The sequence below is a fragment of the Rattus norvegicus genome, chromosome 2 (genome assembly GCF_036323735.1).
Source record: "Rattus norvegicus strain BN/NHsdMcwi chromosome 2, GRCr8, whole genome shotgun sequence".
Classification (NCBI taxonomy): domain Eukaryota; kingdom Metazoa; phylum Chordata; class Mammalia; order Rodentia; family Muridae; genus Rattus; species Rattus norvegicus.
In genome coordinates, this window is record NC_086020.1 from 140,359,372 (window position 1) to 140,382,937 (window position 23,566).

Genomic DNA, 23,566 nt, shown 5'->3' on the forward strand with positions numbered 1-23,566 from the left:
ACAAGAAAATGCTACAGAAAAGGGCTAACCCTACTGGGCAGGACAAGGATCACCTCAGGTGGGTCATGGAAAAGCCAGGCAGGGTGGCCAATGTTGCCATGTTTAACCTACATCCCAGAGTAGGTGATACTTTGTAAGTAATTGGATACAAAATGACTCCCTGAAGTGAGGAAAGCCAGCATTTCCTGCTGGGGTAAAGCTTGGCATAGATTCTTTTGAACAGCCCAAGCGAGCCTCTTTCCTGGTACAAGTAGACATTCACCAGCCTGTAGTGTCCCTTTTCTCACGTACTCTTACTAAAGCTTCCATCATTTTGAATAAAGCTCATGCTAATATCACTAATAGCAGTGTGTTTGGAGATCTTATGATGTGCTGCCACAGAACAACATAAAACAAGACAAACCGTAATAGTAAAATCCTATTGACATGCGACAGTGTCAGCCAGATGCAGAAGTTTTGGTCAAGTTTCTGTGGTGGGGAGTCGGTAAATCCATGAACACCACCTCAAAGTATGAACAACTATGGAGGGGAGAGGAAACCACATCCTGCCTGTGTAAGGTAGAAAGGCGCAGTGGGGTGGGGAGGGGCTGTAAAACAATTAAACTAGAGTGGAAGAATTTAAATAAAAGCTGCTTCATTGAAAGGTCATAGATAATTTACAGGAATTGTAAAATGAAACAGTTGTCTTTCTGGTGGTTTTTATTTTTTCCTTCTGCTTCATTAAAATCAATTTATGTGACTCTGATAGCTTCCAGGATTTACATTTCCAGAGAGCTACATGAAAGGACAATCTATTCTCATTGGACATGTAAATCTTTTTCCTGCGAAACTCTGATCTAAGTCTTGTAAGGCGGTGTTAAGCACACCTCATCCAACAAACGGACATTATACAGCACTAACATCAGGCCCATTTCCTCCAATTGCTGTTTGCTGAGTTAAGCTATGCAGGAATCCATCCCTCTTCAAAGACCAGCTTTTGCTGAAGTTGCCTACCAAGTTTAGATAACCAAAGCTTACTTCAAAATTAAGATAAATCCCTTTAGTTAATTTGAAATCAACTGTAATATTCTGTGGTCTTTTTTCATTTAAAACTCAATTATTCATTGCCTGTTCTGTTTATAAAACAAAACAAACCAAAACCAAAACCCAAGTGCTGCATACTGAGTTCCCAGAGTGAGCCCTTTCCTCTGGTAACGGTGAGCACACTATCTCATGTTTAAAGGGTTCCGACATGCAATAAATGTTATTGTTTTTAAAATGCTTGTCTTCATTCTTTGAGAATTTTATAGGATATATTTTCATCACACTCACCCCTTCAACAGACTTACCCCTCTTTTCCCACACACCCGAACTCATGCTGCTGCTCCACTTTGGCAGAGGAGGAGGAGGAGGAGTGTGTAAAACACTATTCTCAGCTGAAGACTATTGACAATGGATAGCTATTGAGGGAAGGACCTCAATCAAACAAACAAAAAAAACCCCATAAAAACTTGGTGGTCTGACATAAAACTACTGAAAGAGACACTACCATTTACAAGGAAAAAAAGTAAAATATGAAAATAAAACAAACGAAATCTGAAAAGCAAATGTTTATCTCAAGTAAAAATCTTAAATCATTTATGACAAGAGTGACTCCAGCAGAGTGCCAGATGCCCCAGATGCCCCAGATACTCAGATGCTCTACATGCTCTAGATGCCCCAGATGCCCAGATGCCCAGATGCCCCAGATGCCCCAGATACTCAGATGCCCCAGATGCCCAGATGCCCAGATGATCTCGATGCACGTGTTATTGCCCTATAAAGATATGAGGCAATCTCACTAGCCTGGGCTTGAGAACCATCACCAGAGTCAGGAAGCAATGAACATGACTTATCCTATAGAGCCTAGTATGAGTCCATTGAACCCAGAATTCAGAATCCGAACTATAGGGCAAAAGAAAAATAAATTGAAGTGGTTTCAAGACCATAGCTATAGGAGACTAATACAGAATCTACAGACCTGATGAGTACCCAACCCCACTCACAATGAACATTCCTAAAGCCAGAGCAAAGCTTAGGAACAGTTTTCGAGAAAAAGAGAATCTATTAAAGGAATTGCCTGGTTCTAGGGGCAGGGAGGTCAGAGAATGCACAGAATGTGCCTGAGTGTCTCCTTGCACCAGTGAGGAAGGGACGCTGAAATGACGAACTGGAACATAACAAGGGGGCCATGGTAAAGTCAACCAAAGAGTTCACGGAGCCAAAAGTGGAATGGCTTGAAGAGTGAAAGAATGAAATATTAACTTATGATGCGAAATGCTAAGTAGGGATACACAAGCCCTGTGAGTAATAAATAATTAAACAGGTAAAGGAAATAGAAGAGGGAAACTCTCCCAGGAAACAGAATTGAAAATAATTCATGTTAAGTTTCCCCCTCAAAGAGATGAAGGATTGCACCTCACTCCTCACATGCAGGATGTGTAGCATGACTTCCTTCCAGGATTCATATGAAAAGAACAAGGTGGGCAGGGGAATTTCCCATGTGAGTCAGCTTGTCTGTATGCATCACTGAGACAGTGTGGCAAGAACCAATCCTGACTGACTTAAAAATAAAGTCAAGGAAATGATTCCTAATTATTCTGCTGTGCTCATAGATTGGTGCTTAGCTCAACTGACATTAGAGAGGTTTCACTCAGCAACTTTTGGAAACGAATGTAGAGACCCATAATCAAACACTCTCCTGAAGAAGACAGGGAGGAAGGACAGTAGGAACCAGAGGGGACAAGAACATTGACAGAATCAACTAGCCTGGGTTCATAGGGGCTCAGTGAACCGTTCACCAGGGAGCTTGCAGGGACTGACCTAGCTGGCCCTCCACACATATGTTACAGTTGTGTAGCTTGTTCTTCTTGTGGAACTAACAACAGTGGGGGCATACATTTGGAGGGGCTGTCTCTGACTATTTTCCTGGCTTTTGGGGCCTTTTTCTCACAGTGGGGTGCCCTGTTCGGTTTGTATACAAGGGGAAGTACCCAGTCTTTCTGCAACTTGATATGCCATGTTTGATTAATATCCATGGGAGGCCTGCCCTTTCTGAACAGAAACAGAGGAGGAGTGGATGGTGGGGCAGAGATGGAGAGGAAGGACTAGGAGGAGAAGGGAGTGGAGATGGTGGTCAGGATGTAAAATAATTATAGTAGTAATAGTAGTAAATCATAACAGCAATAATAGAATACATTTAACTTGTGCAGACACTATCCACCAAACTCAGTCAAACTGTGACTGTGGGAGAGACGTGAGGCAAATGCTCATTAAGGAATGTCTACAAAGTTCCTCAGCAGTTGTACTATTTGGCCTGTAAACATCTCCCAGCACCCCAAGTCTCATTCAGGCTTGGTCTCCATGCTGCTGCAACCTAGTCATGGTGGGTGTCTTTAAGAGGCATGACCCACAGGAAGTCATAGGTCACTGCGCCCTTGAAGAGGGATATTTGGAGTTTAGATTCTTTCTTTACATTTACTTCCTAGCTGCTTCAAGTGAGCATCTTGTTCCATCACACATTCCTACAGTGACACACACCGCCCTGCCTGGCCTTCAGAGCCTCCAGGTCTAGCAACCATGATCTAAAACCATAAGCCAATGCAGCCTTTTCTGAGGTAAGTTGGTTTTGTCAGGCATTTTGTTATTGCAGCTGCACACCAATCCCAGCCACTATGAAGGGACGAAGGCTTATTGAACAAATCAATACTAAGGACTTCGGAACACACGCTGATTGATGATATGTAGCATTCGTAAAGATACTGCCAGATCAGGAAAGGACACAAGGCAAAACTAAAGAGCAAAGCATGGACCTCAGGAATGTATCATTTGTCTATGGTTGTGACCAAAATACCAAGCCAATGTGAGCTGTAAGCAACAAGAGGATCTGGCAGTGCCGTGCCATGGAGCCTCACATTATTTTGGCACTTTTTTTCTGTAAGGTAAAGACTAACATGACAGGGTTGTTTTAAAAGGAGATCAAAGAGTAAAGCCAGGGGTGAATGGGGAAACAGGTAAGGTAGGGGGAAAGGACACTACTCACCATGTGGCAAAGGCGCTTCTGTGACATTTAGTAGAGTGTGTAGAGCTTAAAGTTTGGATAAGGCTGGGAAAAATGAAGCTTGGTTTGATTTTTAAAGGTCCTAGTTAACAGAAATCAGCATCGGCTATCGTGAAGACCAACTCAGGCTCTCATAGGTTGCTTACAGGCCAAAAAACGAGAGTCCTAATAGCAAAGGGAAGGATGCCCTTCATATAAGAAAAGGGAGACAAGACTTTATCAGTAGAAGGGGACATGTGTCTTTAACCTGGGGAGGAAGTGGCCAGTCAAGCAGTAGACCATGGACTGAAGCATCAGCCATCTGAAATTCAGGAGACATTTCATTAAAGCCAGCTTCCTCATTGTTCCATCAAGTCCACCATGATTTCCAGTGGTAAGGCTCGAGTCAGAACCACTGGGAACAACACACAATGCTACTTTCTGATCTGGCAGAGCAGCATGTGGAGTGTGGGAGAAAGGGCTAGGGAAACACTGTATGCTCTTAGTGACAACGGACATCTGGACCACTTAGAAAATAAGCCATAGGGACACAGCCACCCTTGCTTAGGAGCTATGTCATTGTTTGACTGACTCAGATAAAACAAAAATTCAAAAACAAAATGACCCAAGGGCACCACTGAAGATGAACCCTATTTGTAACTACTTCTGTTTTATAAAAAAGAAAAATGTTCATTTTAAAATGAGAAACGCCATTATTAATCTTTGAGTCTAGAAAAAAAAATCAAAGCCATCAAAGCATGTTGACTGGAGTAAAATAATAATATGGATTCTGAGTCATTAAAGTGGAACATGTGGTTCATGTTGATCCATGAACCGCAAACCAACAGCCACGTACTCGTTTAAGTAATGGCTTGTGTTTTTGTTCTGAATACAAATGAGTCTGAAGTGTTTTTTAAAGAGCGAGTGTCATGAGATAACCCTGTGCGAATGCGAAGGCTAATTTGATCTGCAATTTTAACTGCATTACTCTATGGCTGACTACTTCCTTGTACACAATTCCCAGCTCTGAAATGTTATTAAAATCCCCAATAATGTGTATATTCCCATCTTCCCCCAACTACTCTAGCATGCAGATCTAATGTGAAGACAGATCAAAGATGTACTCAAACAAGACCTGCTACACTTCATATAGTATCATCTTGATGGTAGGAGAGACTTCCTAAATGGAATGGTGTTTAGGCAAAAGAGCACAGATTTTATGATTTAGAATTGAGCTCACAAAACTCATATTTCAAAGAGAAAAAATATCACTATTCCACACGCACTATTAAAGATCAAGATGGGATCTCAGAAACCATCCATGGCAACACTTTGGCGTTATAAGTAAGGTAATGCCAGCTATGCAAAGCATTCCCTACAGATACTAATGCCATGGGGACAGATTACTTTAAGGAATGTCTTTCAAAAGCCCACCAAATCCCTGCTTGGAAAAAAAAACAAAACAAAGGGGAAAGTTTTCAGTGTTTATTCTTTACATTAAAACTACATGATGGCGTTTGAACACTGTCAGCTCAGCTTGGCTGATGCTTTAATTAAAGCAATTAAGTAAACAAAGAACCTGCATACAGGTGTGGTGGCTCACACTTGTAATCCCAACAGTCCAGGAGGCTGAGGCAGGAGGATTGCTGTAAATTTGAGGATAGCTTGAGCTACAGAGTGATTTCCAGGCCAGTCTTGTCTACATGAGACCCTGCCTTGAAAAAATGAGAGAGAAAGAGAGGGGGGGTGGGGGAGAAAGAGAGAAGGGGAGGAGGGAGGGAGGGGAAGAAAGGAGGAAGAGAGGGAGGGAAGAGAGAGAGAGAGAGAGAGAGAGAGAGAGAGAGAGAGAGAGAGAGAGAGAGAGAGAATATATGAATACCTTGACCTCTCTAGGGTTCTGGATCAGAGTTGGACCTAAAAGATGGATGATAATAATTAAAGCAACTAGAATTCTCTGTATTGTTTGGGCTAGATACAGAGGTAGACAGAATTGTTCAACAGTTTTGTGGCTTCTCACATGTGGGCATTCTTCTCTACTTTATACCAGTCTATTGTTCTGGCCACCAGCCCTATTGACCAATCATGGTTGTCAATGTATCATTAATTGCTCTTAGGATCTGAGTACCAAGGAAGTTTAGTCCCAGATGGTGGCACTATTTTGAGAAAAGGTAGAAAACTGAGGAGGTGGGCCTAGCTAGAGGACATTTGTCATGAAAGAATACCCTTGGATATTAAACCTAGTTCTTGATAGCTTCCCACCTTGTCTCTACTTCCTGTATGCCACATGTCATGTTCTGTCTCCCTGTAGGCCCTGAGTCAATAGAGGTAAGGTCTATGAATAAAGGACTCTGAAAACATAAGCCAAAATAAATCGTTTCTCCTTGCTCCTATTGTAGCAATGAAAGATACAATCTACAAAGAAAATTTACGGAGTATTTGAGGACATCTGTATGTCATTGGCTTCAGGGCCAGGGTGAGTCTGACTTTTGCGTTTAAATGGATATGTTTATCTTCTGTATTTCACATTAATACTGCACAGCTACTCTATGGCAATTCTTTCCTATAGAATACCCACTGGCTAGAAGGTGAAGTTCCACTTCTGGATCTCGGATCCATACTCCATGACACCAGAGATGCTATAGCCCACTCAAATACATTCTCTACACTTTTCATAGTGATAAATTGATAACTGGAAGAGTGACTGAATTACATTTATCAACACGCCCACAATCCACTCTAAGGTTGTATAACTCGGCAGTCCACAAAGGGCGATGAGCATGGGAGGGGGTTACTGCTTTTGTAGCAAGGGAAGAGTGGCATAATTATCTCCAGATGAGAATGTGGGACTACTGACGACTTAGAAGCATTAGCAGAAGTTCAGAGTCCAGGATTAGCACAGCCCTGTAAATAACTGTGTGCCTCCCTCCCAAACCTTCCCCACCCACTTCTTAATAGAAAGGCTACTGAGCTCTGACATTTGCATGAGGTCTTACATAACATTAGCATACCCTAACTAAAGGGAGATGGAGCTTCCCTCTGGCTACACAGCAGAAAGAGACATTAATGAAATTTATGACTACAAAATGCTCCAAAATGTAATTAAAGAAACCTGGTACTTCACTAATTAAGACTTAATTTGAGGAACTATGCCTACACAAAACTAATGTTTTCAAAAAAGAAAACTGTTAAGAAGCTTTAAATGAGGGCTCAACAAGTTATGCACAAACTACAGACCGATTCAGACCCACTGTTTGCTTATGCAAATAAGATCTTATTATGGCCCTGGTCCTTCTGTTTTTTCATGTTATTTTCATCTTTTTTTCTACTATGTATTAAGAGACAAATAATTGCTATTCAACCCAGCATACAGATTCTAAAGATTTTTATATATCTCTTTATGAACAAATGCATTTCCTTCTGTTTAGTTGAATACAGAACTCATCCAGGAAAATGTCCCTTTAAGTGGGTGAAATAGAGTGTAGAGGTAGGAAGGGAGAACCTAATAGCTTTCCCAACAAAGATGAAAGGTTCCAAAGGCTAAGAAGAATGGGAAATACACATAAGGGTCTCATTCATTTCAAGGAAATAATGTGTAGGTTGTCACCCTGTAAGCTTGAGCAACAACAGTAGCAAAATAACTGACGTGTCAAGCCAACAGGCTTCAGTGTGATGAACAGTTTAATAAAATTGAATAGACTAGAATAAATGTACATCAGATAAGGGATTCATGTTAAATGGGTAAGAAATAGAAACAACTTGCTAGTAAGAAAATAAGCAATCTGATCACAAAGCTAAGTAGAAAATCTAAAAGGTATTTCTGAAAAGGCATACAAGTTCCCAATGGGTACATAGAAAAGGTTCAGTGTCATTAATCATAGGGGAACTATGAACAGCTACCTTTGTACATCTTTTAGAAAGGTTATTATGAAAATATGACCCAGGCCATAGGATGGCAAAGAGGAGATTCAAAAGAATGAAACCACCTAAAATGGCAATATATTCCTAGTACCTTCCAACTAACACAGAGGAGAGAGCTGACACCAGAATGATGCTACCCCAGGCATGAACTGTATGAACATCAGGAAGCTTCTAGTCCCTCATCTATAAAATGAAAGAGTTGGAAAAGTATGCAGATTGCTCATAAAGCTGTCATATGTGAAAAATGAAATTAGAGATGCAACCACCCTAGCCTGGATAGTCTCCTAGCCTAAAGCCAACTTACTGTGAAGGCCTGGGAGTTAGCTACAGGAAAAGGTACCTTTTATTCATGGTCCTTAATATAAGGTCCTCATGATAGGACCTTGTTATGCATGGTCCCTGGGCAATGTTACTCCTGACCCTAAAAATGCAGAACACAAACCCAGGACTATCACTGGGCACTGTGTTTGCAGCTGACTGCTATTGCCAAGTCATAAAAACGAGAGACAACAATATCATGAAAGCAATAGCAGATCTAGACAGAAAAGCCATATTGATGTGCAGGTATGAAATTGGTGTTTGTTGTGACCTACTTTTGTAGCTGTCTCTGAAGACCCAGGGATCTCCGATGGAGACCATCTTCAGATTCAGGCTGAGTGTCCCCAGTCCCAGACACCACAGCTGAATGTCATGGGAAGTTGGCACCAAACAAAGACGGGGAAATGTAGACTAACCCCATTTAGGCGCTAAGAACAATGCACAATGCCAAGCTTACATCTGATGCTCCCTCCGTTAAGGGAGGAGTTGTATGTGGGGGAAATATGATCAAAATATTATATGAAAAATGTATTTTAAATAAATAACAGAAATACTTTGAAAAACCAACCAAACAAGCAAAAATAAGTTTGGAACATTTAAAGTTTTAGCCAGTCAGACAAAACACGTATTGACTATATTTCATTAAACTGAGTAAGGAAATATATGTTTTTATGTGAAGCTCAGTAGTTGTGGCCCACACCTTTAATCCCAGCACTCAGGAGAGAGAGCAGGTAGATCTCTGATTTCAGGACCAGCCTAGTATACAGCAATTTCCAAGACTGCCAGAGCTACACAGAGAAACTCTGTCTGAAACAAACAAAAACAAAACAAAAACTCTATGAGAAATGCATTGTCTCACATATTCTTAGTACCCTTCTGATAATTTACAGATTCAATTTTCCTTTAGTTACATAAAATGTGTTATAATTTTGTTATGTAAAAGACTACTTTTGACAAGAAAAGGGCATGCTTATACATATTTATATTCTAGCATATGCTAAACAAAGTTGCTAGAACACAAGAAGACAAAAGACAATGAGCATTGTTAAGGTTCTGGAGAAAGGGTAACAATTATTACATTTTCGATAAGGGCATAAATTAGAATAGACATCTCAGAAAAGGCTATCGAGGTGCTTAAAAGATTAAAAATGAAATTTCCATAGGACCCAGACTCCTCCTAGTAGCTATGTATTCAGAGAGATAACTTAACTCCCATATCAACTATGAAATTATAGTTAGATATTTGACTTATGTCCCAACAGATATGTTGATAAAGAAAATTTGCATGTGCATAATGGCACAGTATCTGGGATTTAAAAAGAGGAAAATCATGCTATTGGTGACAGCAGGATAAGATGCTCTGTGAACTACTCCAGAGACAGAAAGATAGATTGCACCCATTCCCACACAGGTGGGACTTAAGCCAGTTGAATACATGAGAGTGGAGAGGAAACCGATGGTGATTACAGAGCAGAAGGAAGAAGTAATAGCTATTTGCCTAAAAGACAAAGTTTTAGATAGATAGGATGACTGAGTTTTTATGCATCAAACAGCAAATTAAAGTAGAAAGTACATGATAAAGATTATATAAGAAAATGATGAGTGGCCTTAGTGGCTGTAAGGCTGGAGGGAATTGTTCAGGAGCAAAGAAATCCAGGGTAAAAAGAAACATTTACAGAAGAAATGCAGAATCTTTGAAAATCCTTCTAAAGAAGAGAGTCCACAGCAAACAAATGGAGAAAGCAGTCAAGTAGATACAAGAGGATGCGTCTACACATTTATATCTACTTTACTCATCCATCATTTCTAACTGTATGCACTGAGAGGAGCTGGCACTGAGAATTGGAGCACAGTTATTTTCTTAGATATTGCACTTCATTAAGTGGAATCAGGTTTCCTTAAGGGAAAAATTTACTTCAGTATTAGGGACAGAAAAATAAATTTAAGATAATCTGAAAGTCTTGCTGAGTAGTAAAGGGAGTAAATGATTTAAAGATCTGAGGATGAGTAAAATAAATGACGGCAAGCTGCAAGGTACTCCATCAAATATGGACATCATAACTAGTAATTGCATCACCATATTATAACAATTTGTAGAAAGTCTTTGAGCCAAACACATTTAGACATGAAACAGTAATTTCATTCATAATTAAATATACCAATGCAAACCACACCAATGCTCTCTCTCTCCCACTGTCTGTAGGGTTGTATTCATACTCCTTCATCACACATCCTTTCATGTGTTGCTACAGCAGTAGTAGCTTACTGGTAGCCCACTTGCCTAGGACACATGAGGATTTGGACTTTATTATCCCCAGTCTAAGAATGAATGGATAAGCAAGTGAGTGAACGAATGAGTGAGTGCAGTCAGGCTTACCTGCTAGCCAATTAATGTAGGCATAAACTTTTTCACAGCCTATTTCAATAAATATTCAACCTCTCCCCTTGCCCACCAACCACCAGAAGTAGTGGAAGAGAAAAGTTATTAAGAGATGGGGGGAAGTAGGCCTGTTTAGCAATAGTTCTTTGGGGGCAAGCTCGATCTTCTTTGTCAGCAGTTCAGTCTTGTAGCAAACACCAAATATGTCAGCAGCTACAGCCCAGTCCTCTCAGCAAACACACACCAAACATGAACTGAGAGCTGTGGTTCAAACCTGGAGAAACTGCAAGGCTCACTAACTGATCCAAGGTCACTGGAGTGGCAGGAAGTTGCAGGAATCTCAAGAGCAGGTCTTAGGTGAGTTTCTCTCAATGGCAGTGCTACCTTGAGTGGTAGCTCAACAACATTATGTAAGGCGAACCAATACATGTTTGTAGTTAACAAAGAATAGCAAGGCAGAGCAACCAAACCAATGCTCTGCTCCCTAAACACACACACACACACACACACACACACACACACACACACACACACCGGGATACAGGAATTCAAATATAGGCAGGAAGCAATGAGGGGAAAAGCTCAAATTCTGGCATCAAATCAGAAATAAATAGTTCTACTCTTTAAAAAGGGCATGCTTTCATTTTACATATGTATGCCATGTGTATGACATATTGGTAGGATCATATTTATACACCTTTCTCACCCATCCTTTCACCTGTGTCTGCTCTAGGAAAACACTTTTCATGTGTCTGCTTTAGTAAGACAACCTTTTACTTGTGTGCCCCAGCAAAACATTATTTGACATTACTGCAGTTGGTAAGCTTTTGGACTTGGTAAGTTTTGGTAAGCAGTTGGTAAGTTAATGGAAGAACCCTTTCTCACATGTACCTGAGACCCAGAAAAGGCCACAGTAATTTCCCCAAAGAAACACTACACAAATTTGTCAAAGTCACTGAACCTGGCATCAAAACACCGGGGTCCAAAAGATGCAGAAGTAAATTTATTTCACACGTAAGGACAAACCTGAATTTCTATTAAAAGCATAATGAGAAGGAAGGTCTGTTCTCCCACTTGAAAGGCATGCATTGAAAAAAAAATATCATGATCCTCAAGACACTAAACACAGGCCAAGATGACTAGTGATGAATGATGGAAGACAAGTGACTAAGGAAAGGTCTCAAGAGGATGAGCTTGTTACCTGGAAACAAATTCCAGCACAGCGCTCAGGTGCAACACAGAGAGGGAAACTTGAGGACCACTTAGATGAAGAGGGGCAGATAGTGACTTCAGGAAGGGCAACGTTTTATTTACATGGTGAATGACCCGAAATAAAGCTTCACACACAGATAATCCCAGCCATCTGTGTAAACCCTCCTCAAGTACTCAAGCTCTCAGAGAAACCATCAGCAAGTATGTGGGGATGCTGTCAGAAAATTACCCGCTGTGCTCAGAGGAGAGAGGGTAAAATGGCCATGGTGTGCTGGAAGATCTTGCTTGGTACTGGGCAAATGTTAGGCATTTGATAAATGTAGGTAAAGTTCTGTCTCCCAGAGATCAACAGACCAACAGAGAGCACGATACTTCTAAGTTATTTACATATGTTTCTGTCCACCCCCATGCACACAGCACCAAACTACAGGATTCTAAATGCAGGCAGAAAGCAATAAAAGGGGAAGCCCAAATTCTGGCATCAAATCTGAAAGAATAGTTCTATTCTTTCGAAAAAGACATACATTCATTTTATGTTTATGTATAAGTACTTGTATGTATGTATGTACGCATGTATGTACATCATGTGTATGCCTTGTGTCTACAGAGGCCAGAAAAGGTCATCTGGTCACCTGAAACTGGGGCTGGTGGTGATTGTGAGCCATCCTATGGGGGCTGGGAACTAAAACCAGGTGCTCTGTGAGAGAAGTGTTCTTAACAGCTGAGCCACCTCTGGGGCGCCAATCAATAGCTTTTCAAGCAAATAGCAAAATAAAAACAAGACCAAGGAGAGAATTACATCTATGACAAGTGAGCAAAAGAGTATGCTCCTAAACAATTAATGACCGCAGAAGTTAAAACATAAATACGTTCTGAGTGGACAGGCCAAAGCAAAACTGTAAACGGCAGGAGCAGGGGCGCCTGCTGTCCTGTTCATCTGGATCTGTCCTCAGTGGAACAACAGAACAGACTGGAATCCCAAGCGGTTTACACACAGGTCATATGTCCAGGTGAAACATTTTCTGTGGCTTACGTCCTCCACTATCACATGCTTACAACATACAACCTCTATGTTGTGTGTGTGGGAAGTCAAGCCTTACATGTTTCTCTTTTGCTCCAACTACTGCTCTCCACAGTGGTAAGTACTGTTAGTTGAGTATTTGCTATGTGCCAAATGCCATATTTAAAATTCCTTATAATGAACTTATTTAAGCTTCACAACATCTTCATGAGATATAGAGAGTTATACTCATCCTTTCTAGATAAGGAAACAGACCTACAGAGGTCAGGACTGACCCACGTCAACATGAAACCTGTGTTCTCGGCCGCAATATTATCTCCTGAGCATTTAACAGTTTGGCACCTCTGCTCCATAATTTGTTTGCAGAGCAAATCTCAATAACGGCTTAGCATTTGCTTCTTTTACCTGACAAGTCTTTCTCCTGGAAGCACTCCCTGAGAGGTGACATGATTTCCTGCTGAGGAAAATGCTCCACACTGGCTGACTGCAGCCTCCATGATAGGGACTCTGTGCAGGAGAAATGTGGTAGGCATGAGATAAGAATGTGAATGCCGTCTAAAGAGAGCCCCAGAGGGTGTTATGACATATTTCCTAACAGGTATGTCACCTGATTCACTATTCTTTCCTCTAGTAAATTAGATGCTCACTGTACCAAGAGTGCTATTTTGGAGTCTCTATGCTCAGAGCATTTCTCTACCCATCTCTTTACCAGAATACTCTTTCAAATCTTGATTTCTGCAAAGTCCATAAATATAGGATCTCTGATAAAGTCATGAGTGACCAGCCTAGATCAGCATTGGGTATATTCTCTAACATAGACGGCAGCTTTATACTGAATCCGTGTGGCTACTCCATCAAAACATTGAAGAAGAGATTCGAGGTCAGAAAGGACGCAGCAGTTGTTCACCTCACTCATTGGTGAGTTACCTCAACAATCAACAGTAGGGCAATACTTTTGACCATGATGGATTGTTGGATGCCTATATGAGGCTGTGTTGTGTGACATAGCACCATTGCTTTGGGACCAGGCACTATGCTCAAATTCAGACACCATCATTCATAAGCACAGATGATGGTGGTGAGGATGAGTTATTCCTCTGGACATCAAAGGAGAGCAGTAGCCATGAACTCACTGTATCTGTGGTGGCTTATACAAGAATTGAAGTAGATCAAGGCTGTCATCCTTCCAGCACAAAGCAAAAAGAGGTTCATGAGCCCCTACATCTAACTGAGAAACATTTTAAAGTCAAGGGCATCTGGGAGAGGCAGTTTCAGTTTTCTTTAACAGTATGCCCCCTGGGGGTCAGCCATCATCCACTGTCTGGCCTCCTACACAGTAATATTGTTAAGTGTCTTTTATTTGCCTGGTGTAATTGTTGTCTTTGAGGTTTATTGCCTCCTCTGCCTACTCCTGGAAGCTTCTAGCCTCCCTTTAATCTAATCTAGGTCTAGAATGTTTTCAGCTTCTGAGACGTGCTGCTGAATTAGCTCACCCTTTCTATCTCTTTTTGCACTCTGGCTGTCTGGTTCAACTCAGCTCTTCTTGGCAAACTCCTCTCCAAGCTGACTGATTCAATCTGGCTTCTCTCTTGGCCTCACACTAACTTTGGCAATATGTTCTAATATTCTGCCTCCTTCTGTCTTGATCTGTATCTATCTTGTTCTTTCTCTGCAACCTGTCTCTGTACAACTGTCCCAGTAAAACTGCCTAAGTGCCTCACTGCCTCTGTCTGTCTCTCTGCCTCTGTCGGTCTGTCTGCCTGCTCTCTCTCTCTCTCTCTCTCTCTCTCTCTCTCTCTCTCTCTCTCTCCCTCTCTCTCTGCACTACCTCTCAAGTAGCTTTCCTTTCCTCTCTCTTCTTGTGAGCATTGGAGTTGGGCATATCCTATTCTGTCAAATTTTTCTCAAATTCATCACTTTGTCTGCCACTCAATTAGACATCACTTTCAAACACAATGCTTCCTTCTACAAACTAACTTTACCTTTATTGTTTGGGATTAAGGATGCGTCTGTATTTGAGACAGAGGGATTAGAGGTGTGTGCTAAGGCTGAGCCATTCCACAACTAGAAACAGGTTTTTTTTTCCAATAAACAGCACAATCCCAGGGTTCATTAAATATCCTGCAACAGAGTTTATGGATAGCACAAATTGAAGTTGATGGATTATTAATTTTTTTAAAGGGGGCATAAATTTGGGGGATAGGGAGGAGGGACTGATCTGGGAAGAGTTAAGGGGAGAAGATGAAAGTGGATGTCATCAAAATACAGTGTATGAACTCTTGAATAATTAATAAAAACTGAAGAAGATTAATAAAAAGGAATGGATTATTTAACCCTTCTGAGTTTCAATGGTCATACTTTTAACATGGACCTAATGGAATGGCTGGTTTTCGACTGTCACCCTGACTTAACTATGGGACATGTAGGAGGAAGTCAGTACTTTCAGATACTTATGACACTGGAACAGTGATGTAGGGAGGGTGGCCCTGACTGCCCTGGTCCCTCCCAACAGGCTGGAAGCTCAGAAGAAATGGGAAGGTGGGAGAAGGCAGCATGCTCACCTCCAATCCCTCCTTTCTGAGTGAGTCTATCCCACTGACAGAAGATTCTAGCCTCTTCAGCCTGCCAACACAGATCAACGCCACTGACTTCAGCATTCAGCACAATGCTGGCATAGCTGAGGCAGCTTCCTCCCAGATTGGATACTGACTTGGTTATCCATTTCTCCAACAAGCAGGTAATTATTATTGGATTGGGCAGACCTGTCCTGTAAGAAAATCAAACAAATCCCCTTCTATGACACACACACACACACACACACACACACACACACACACACACACACACACATTCTATCAGTCCCATTTCTCTAGAGAACCTGTCTGATCTGATGCAGGCTAGTAAAAGAAAAACAGTATTTATCATATTAGAAAGTAATGAAGAACATGCCTTAGCACGATGGTCGACATCTGGTGAGATTCAGTGAGACCTGACCTGTTCCCACTCTCTTGGACAAAAAAGCAGCTCACTGCATTTGATCTTACAAATGAAGGCAGCGTTACAGGTGGAAAGACCAGAGGAATGGACACCAGGTCTTAAGGTCAACAAGCTGTTAGGAGCCATGTGACACTGGGGTCATCTGTTGTCAGAAATAAAATCTTTTTTAATAGAAATGGAAAAGAATGCATCAAATAGACTAACCATAGCAATGATTTAATTAAAATACAAGTAAGTCTGAGCAATTAGTAATTATCAGTTACTAAGTTAACAATTCATTGTGTCTAAGGGCCTAGGGGAAATTAGCCTTTTCAAACTAGGAAAGGACTATAAACTCTTAGAGAAAGAATAAAATTAAAGATAAGCCATTACATAAAAGGTCTCCCGTTTTCAATCCTCGGCCTCTGGTCTGTTCAATCATTTTGCTTTATTGGGTTTCCTTTCATTCTCATGTGAAATCATTCTGTGACCCTGAGAAGCTCACAGAATGATTTCACTCTTAAATGTGTGGAAACCTTAACATCCTAATGTCAGCCAAGCCACCCTTTTCTGTGAATATGACCTTCACTCTCCCGACTTCCCCAATACACTGAATACTTAAATGCTTACATTCAGGACTGTTAATTAAAGTCAATGAAAAGAGACACATTATGCGGCCACTTTAAAGAAATCCACAAACAGACCAGAAGCTAGAAACTCTGGATTTGTTTCTCAATGATGGCATGCACTTGCAGTTAGTACAGTGGATGAGTTCAGGCATGCTAGGAGTATTCCCTTTCCCTGTTTGTGTCACAAAGGAAGTCACAAACCTTTAGTTGGAACTAACGATGTCCTCCCATCAATAAAGAGCTGTAGAAGAGAAATGACAGTGACTTGAGGATGAGAGCAAGGTCAGAAGATCTATCTGATCTGTGCTGTAAATCTCAAAGTCAGAACTAAGTCCTAACCAGATGAGATGTGCATGCTTCAACCAGGACGCTACAAAACGGAAAGGAGATGGCACTGGCGTTGAGCACCTACCCGCTGGGCTTAAAGCTTTATAGATACCTTATCTGGGGCCTTAAGTACATGAAAATTGATTTTCACTTATCACAATAATTTCTCCAAGTCTTTAAAAGAGTACAGATGTTTTATCTAAATGTCCTTTCAAGTCTTATAGATTAAAAAAAATTATACCTTCCAGAAAGCTTTTACATTTACATTGCTCTGAGTTTGGCATTTATTCTGAGTCTTTGAAAAGTTCTAGAATATGGAACTTTGAGATGAAGTTAAGTTTAAATGCTCTGCCTACGCCCCCACCTTTGTGTATACCTTGTGTGTGTGTGTGTGTGTGTGTGTGTGTGTGTGTGTGTGTGTGTTCCCTGTGTGAGCATACATACAGGACAAAGGTTGATGTTGAGCATTTTCCTCAGTTGGTCTCCACTTTATTCTGTGAACAGGTTCTCTCACTAAACCTGGAACGTTCTCTCGCCAGTGATGTTGTGTTATATAAAAAGATAGAGCAAAGAAATATGATTGTTGGATGTGTAGTCAGATTTGGGGGGAGGGGGTGTCTCTGCAGGCCTATGCTAAGGCATCCCTTCCCCCTGAGGGACTAGCCACACAACTGTACAACCGTATAGTATAGAATAGAATTTACTCAGGGCATATGAGAATTTACTCGGGAATATGAGGGAGCAGTAAGGGGGATGGATGGGGGAATACCCGTATGTGGGAGGGGGAAGGGAGGAGATGGCGGGTTAAGGACAGGAAACCAGGAAGGGGAATAACATTTGAAACATAAGTAAAGAAATATATCTAATAAAAATTTTTTTAAAAAAAGAAAGAAAGCAACCCAGTGAGACACACTCCTCTATGGACTCTGCAGCAGCTCCTGTCTCCAAAATTCTTTCCTGATAGAGTTTCTGTCCTGAATTTCTTCAGTGATGAAGTATAAACCAAACAAACCTTTTTTTTTCTCAAAAAAAAGAAGAAACTAAAGTGACACTTGAAACGCTGTGTGTAGTGACACAGTGACAGGAGCAGGCAAAGATCTTGCCAGGGCTTCCTAGAAGAGACCCAGGCAGGAGGCAGAGAGGCCACAGGTATGTCAACTGCACACAGGGCAAGTCCTAATACAATGACGAAGTAAAATGAAACAAAATATCACATTCAGAAAGGGATAAATAACAGTAACAAAGGGGGGTACCCTCTGTGGGAAAATATTCATTCACAAAACAAATACTTAAAAAAAATAAAACAGCTACATTGAAAAAAATCTAAGCTGGAAAGAGTAGGGTAGTTTTCTTTTAATTAGTTTACTCTGGGGTCTTGGTTGTCTTGATTTGTTAGCTTTTGTTAGTTTGAGTAGTGGAACTGTAGAAGCTGAGAAAAACTGCTGATGAGCAGTTTCAGAATGGATCTGGGAGGAAGGGGTGATAGCAGATCATCTGCCTGCCTGCCTCTGCCAGTCCCGTTCCAACTCCTCCCTCATCCAGTATTTTACATGGATGCTAGAAAAAGGAACTCAGGGACTCATGTTTGTACAGCAAGCACTTTACCCAGAAAGCCATCTCTCTGAATCCCTGGTTTGGTTTTGTCTTACTTTGTGGCAAGATTCCACATAGCCCAGGTTGACATCAGGTTTGTTATGTACCTGAAGATGATGTTGACCACTGATCCTCTTGCCTCCGCCTCCCAGAACAGTCACATACTATCACACCCAGCTTCCAGATTTGCCTTTAAGATGTTTTTGAGTCTAACCACCCTTTACTGATTCCTCAGAATCCCAGCCTCAATGGTCAAACCATAGAACATTCCAATATTCCTTTTTCCCCGACCCCTGCTCTTCTGGGGTCTATTATAGAGTTTGATAAGAACAATACTTAAAAAATACAAATTAGAAAATATGCCTTTTTACTTTAAGATGTTTCTCTTATGCCTAGTATCACATTTACATTTTTTTAAAGAATGCATGGTGCTTTTATTTCATTTTTTTAAGATTTATTTATTTATTATATATAAGTACAGTGTAGCTGTCTTTAGACGCACCAGAAGAGGGCATCAGATCTCATTACAGATGGTTGTGAGCCACCATGTAGTTGTTGGGATTTGAACTCAGGACCTCTGGAAGAGCAGTCAGTGATCTTAACCACTGAGCCATCTCTCCAGCCCCACATTTACATTTTTGACACAGGGACTACTAAGCTTTCCAGGATCATCTGTGGTTCTCCTTTCATGGTCATGTTTCATATCCACAGGAGGATTGTAACAAGCAGGATAAAACACAGCATGGATTCCAACTTTTTGACATTGTGTCTCATCATTGACTTTGGGATCGTACAAAGATAAACGGCCTGCAGTATTCCCTGACTCCAAGTGGGCTTCATCCCCGAGCCCTTTCTAGTGACATCGCATCCATGGGAGTGATTTACTTGTTCCTTACCAATGTGTGACGGATATTATGTGGGCCTCTTATCTTTAAATCATGCAGAGAAATGTGATAAAAATATCCAGCACTACTTTGTCATAAACACTTCATTTATTTCAATTTAATACATGTTGAAAGAAAAGCAGGGTGCAAAGCTTGACTTGGAAGTCTTGTAAATAGAAAGCAACACGAGCTATATAAAAACACGGAGCCTAGACAGACAGAAGGCCAATGCTACACAAGCAGACAACCTTAGTCAAAGCAAAACATGCATATTTTAATTAAAGTTACAATTAATGCAAAGGCCCTGTATGTATGATATTTTTGTGAGCTAACATCAAACTTCCTACAAAGTTGAGACTTGTACACCTGAAGTTTTTCCCCCTAACATAAAGTCCAGATGTCCTGAGATAAAATTCTGAGATTTAAAAGAAATTACTGAAAATAACCCCCACGTTGTATTTGTTTTACTGTTCAAAGATTTTGCATTTTCAGATTTATTGTTAGGTTTCCAAACGTCCTGTGATTTTTTTTCCTGACACACCAGCATATTCTCAACACCCCCCCCCCCAGAATATTCTCAGTTGGTAGCACCAGCCTGTACACAGTGGAAAGCACACCACAGAGAGCTGCCAGGCAGACATTTGTTTGAGAGGCACAAAGCGGGGTAACACTGACCAGACAGATGCCTTCATCGTCATAGCCAGCACGCCCCTGTGATCAGTGCTAATCTTTCATGGCTGCCGAGAAGCAACAGATACAGAGAGAACAACAGCGGAGTCACTCAGGGTCCACTGCTTTGCATTTAGTGACTTCAGTGCATGAAAAATTAGGTAATACATCCCCAAATACTGATAGAAACACAGGGTGGGCAGACACCTGAGAGAGGACAGTATGTTAGTTCCAAGGTATGAGACTTCCAAATTCATCTCTGGGTAGGAGCTGGAAGGATGTGTGTGTGTGTGTGTGTGTGTGTGTGTGTGTGTGTGTGTGTGTGTGTGTGTATTCATGCATGTGTGTACATGTGTATGTGTGAGTGTGTGTGTGTGTAGAAATGACAGGTGCAATGCATACTCCTTTATATTTGTTCTCTGACACATCAAGCGTTCTATGAGATCAAAGCTCTATTTACATTTTAAAATCTCTGTGAACTAATGTACATGCCATTTGAGAAATGCTTAACGTGTTTTAAAGTCAGTTTCTTTGAAAAAATTATTGTGCATATATAAAAATGACCACTCACAACCGTATAAATCAAATGGAAGAACTGGCCTCACAGAGGCCATCATCCATCAGATACAGCACCTAACATACTCAGGCTATAAACTGTAATGTTCGAGGCAACTTGGATGGACTCCCTTTTCTTGGAACAATTGCCAAGATTTCTGCTCGACAGACAATCTGATATACTCAAGCACTAATGAGCAGGGTCGGGGAAGCTTAAATAAAACATACCATTGGTAGAATAGATTAGTACATGGCTTTGCCTTATTTTTCTGAGCTGAAGACAATTCTACCATCACTCAGGGAGGAAAGCTGTGGTGTGTGTTTTACACATTAATTGCACATTGAGTGCAGAACTCCAAGACAGGTGACAAAGTCCTGTGGTTCTGAAGCTGTTCCTTTGCGTTCGTAATGCCACAACTGAGAACCATTTATAATGATGCTTATTATTATTAAGAAAAAGTATGATGTCCCAGAACTGCCTGACACCTCTCCTTCCCTGGACTAAACGCTCGCAATCCTCATTTGCCTTTGTCCTGATCAGTTAGGAACAAACAGAATAAATGAAGCTTCGTTTAGGCAAGAATCAGAGAAGAAGAGGGAGCTCGCACACCGTCGCTCTCCTTCCAATGCCTTGAAAATTAATGAGAGAAGTTACTTCCTGGACTATTCTCAGTAAGCAGTGGGGGAGGTGGGAAAGGGGAGAAGTGCACACACCAGCGTGCTGCAAATAAAACATCCGCTGAGCATCGCCCCTGAGGACGTCGCTGACCCATCCTCTGTCCCTGCCCTGAAATAACCCTGCCCCTGCCCTCCCCACTGGTCAAGCCTGGGAGTTTTCCTAGTATTTATGTAATGGCCTTTTGCATAAAGAATGTCTCAGCTTTCTCCTTGGCCTTCATCAACTACACCACAACCCAAACTTAATCTCAGAGAGCTCCCGACTCATAACAACTGTCCCCCTCTAGCCAGCAGGAAAGAGAGGCCAGGCCAAGGTCTTGTTTAGACCCTGCCCAAGGCCCATGGCTCACACCTCAGGAACAAATGCTTGGACACCACTTAAGCAAAGTTCGATCTCCACTCGGTTGCGATTGCCTAAGTTGTTCAGAGTGATCTGATCTCCACACTCATGCCATGATAACCTTCCCTCCCCTCCACACACACATTTAAAGAAAAGTTCATTTAAAAAAAGAGAAAGAGAAAGAGAAAGATGAGTCTGAGATACATTCAGAGCCCTGTCTCCATAGCAGGAAGCAGGGACTGGAGAGGTCCCGGTGGATAAGGATGCAAATATATGAGACTATATCCCCAGCAGCCATGAAAAATAGCCACAAATGACCTGGGATACCTACAACTACAGCAGGGTTGGAAGAGGGGGTGTGCGTGGAAACAGGAGGATAGCCAGGGCTTACTAACTAGCAACTCAGTTTCAGGTCTAGTGAGAGGCTCCTCCAGGCTACAGGGCAAAAAGTGACTGAGTAGGACCCCTGACTCCTCCTCTGGCCTTGGCACATGTGAACACAGACAGGTATATATGCCTCACCCCCCCCCCCCATGTATGTGCATCACACACAAACAAACAGAAAATAGATAGCACTTTTCACTGAATGCCTTCTTTTTCCAAATGATTGTATAAAATCCTTTCAAAAATACTAAATTCTACTACAACTCTACATTAAGTTCTTGCTGTATTTTCTTAGAACAGCTGTCTGTTCTCCTGATGCAGCCTTGCCTGTGCTGTGGGAATGCTTGGTGAACCAAACTAAGCCATGGTTAGCCAGGAAATTCCCTTTGCAGTGAATCAGATTTACCCAGGATGGCTGGGTAGGCCTGTGGGATGGTATTGAAGCAGATCAAGAGAAATCAATAGAACCTCCAGGACTTAAAATGTTCTAATCTTATGGTGGTGATGGTTGAGAATGACCTTAATGAACAATTTGATAAAAAATAAACAAAACAACAACAACAACAAAAAAACCCTTTGCTTTGCAGGATACACTCTAGTTGTTAAAATATGCTTATGCAAACTGTCTGAACAGTCTCACTCCACCAGAGGCGATTTGATTTATTTCAGATAAATGCATATTCAGTAACAAGGCTGCTTTAAAAATGAAGATTATCTTTAAAAGCCCATTGAAAATGAAAACTACAAGTCCATAGACTCTCAGCTGTGTTTCCATGACTAACAAGATAATATAAAAATAGTTCGAGTTCTAAAATTATATTGTATGAAATTACAGATGCATAGGAATCAGTTTCCTCTGAGCTTCAATAATTAACATTTTAAATAGAGCACTGACACACGGTAATTATAATATTAAAACATGAAGATAATCAAAAGCTCAAACAGGGTGCCTTGGGTGTCTGAAAAGATTTTCTAAATGTCATGAGAACCTGTACCGTTGATTCTGTTACATCCCTGGGAAGCTGTCTGTTCATGTGCAACACAGATGGGAGCTTCACCTTTAGCTCTCTCTAGCGACACTGATTGAATGCAACGCCCCCACTTTTTCCTTCTGGCATAGTGGAGTTCTCTTGCCTACCTTTCTTCCCCCTCTCACCCTGCAGTCTTTTTCAGAGCAATCTCGTCTCCCCCGCATCGACGTTCACATTTCCTTCTCTTCTGTCGTTTGAGATTCTACTTCCGGTTCCTGCGCTCAGTCCGGATAACTCTCCACTTCTTCTTTCAATTTACCTACAATCTTAATTCTCTTATTTTAAAATGAAAGTCAAATGAAAATTTAACATCTGTGAAGGCCTGGCACTGTAAGGTTCGAAGTAAGTCTTAACTATCGGGAGACCTCCCCCTCCCCCCGCACCCCCCCACCCTGCCTCCACCCCTTAAGAGAGAACAAAGTTCAATACAACTGCAAGAGGTTTATTTTCTGGTACATAGGGGTTGACCTTCAATCAGGCCCTCCTGTCGAGTGACTAGAAGGCAACCCCGAATGGCTATAACAAACAGTTTTTATACTTTTTAGGGATACAGATTACATCAGCAAGGTTACAGTTTAAACTTATTGGCTAAGC

The 23,566-nt window shown here is 41.3% G+C and overlaps 1 long non-coding RNA gene across 3 annotated transcripts in view; it reads right to left on the reverse strand.

Moving 5' to 3' along the window:
* Positions 1-23,319, reverse strand: part of LOC102549721 (uncharacterized) — a 50,167-nt gene extending 26,848 nt beyond the window's left edge. The window contains exon 1 of one of the 3 annotated variants that reach the window (XR_005500956.2): positions 23,080-23,302. This is a non-coding gene — a long non-coding RNA (uncharacterized LOC102549721). Of the gene's footprint in view, positions 1-23,079 lie in introns of all 3 variants that reach the window. The other 2 variants (XR_591092.4, XR_005500955.2) reach the window with 2 other exon arrangements.
* Positions 23,320-23,566: the final 247 nt, after the last annotated feature.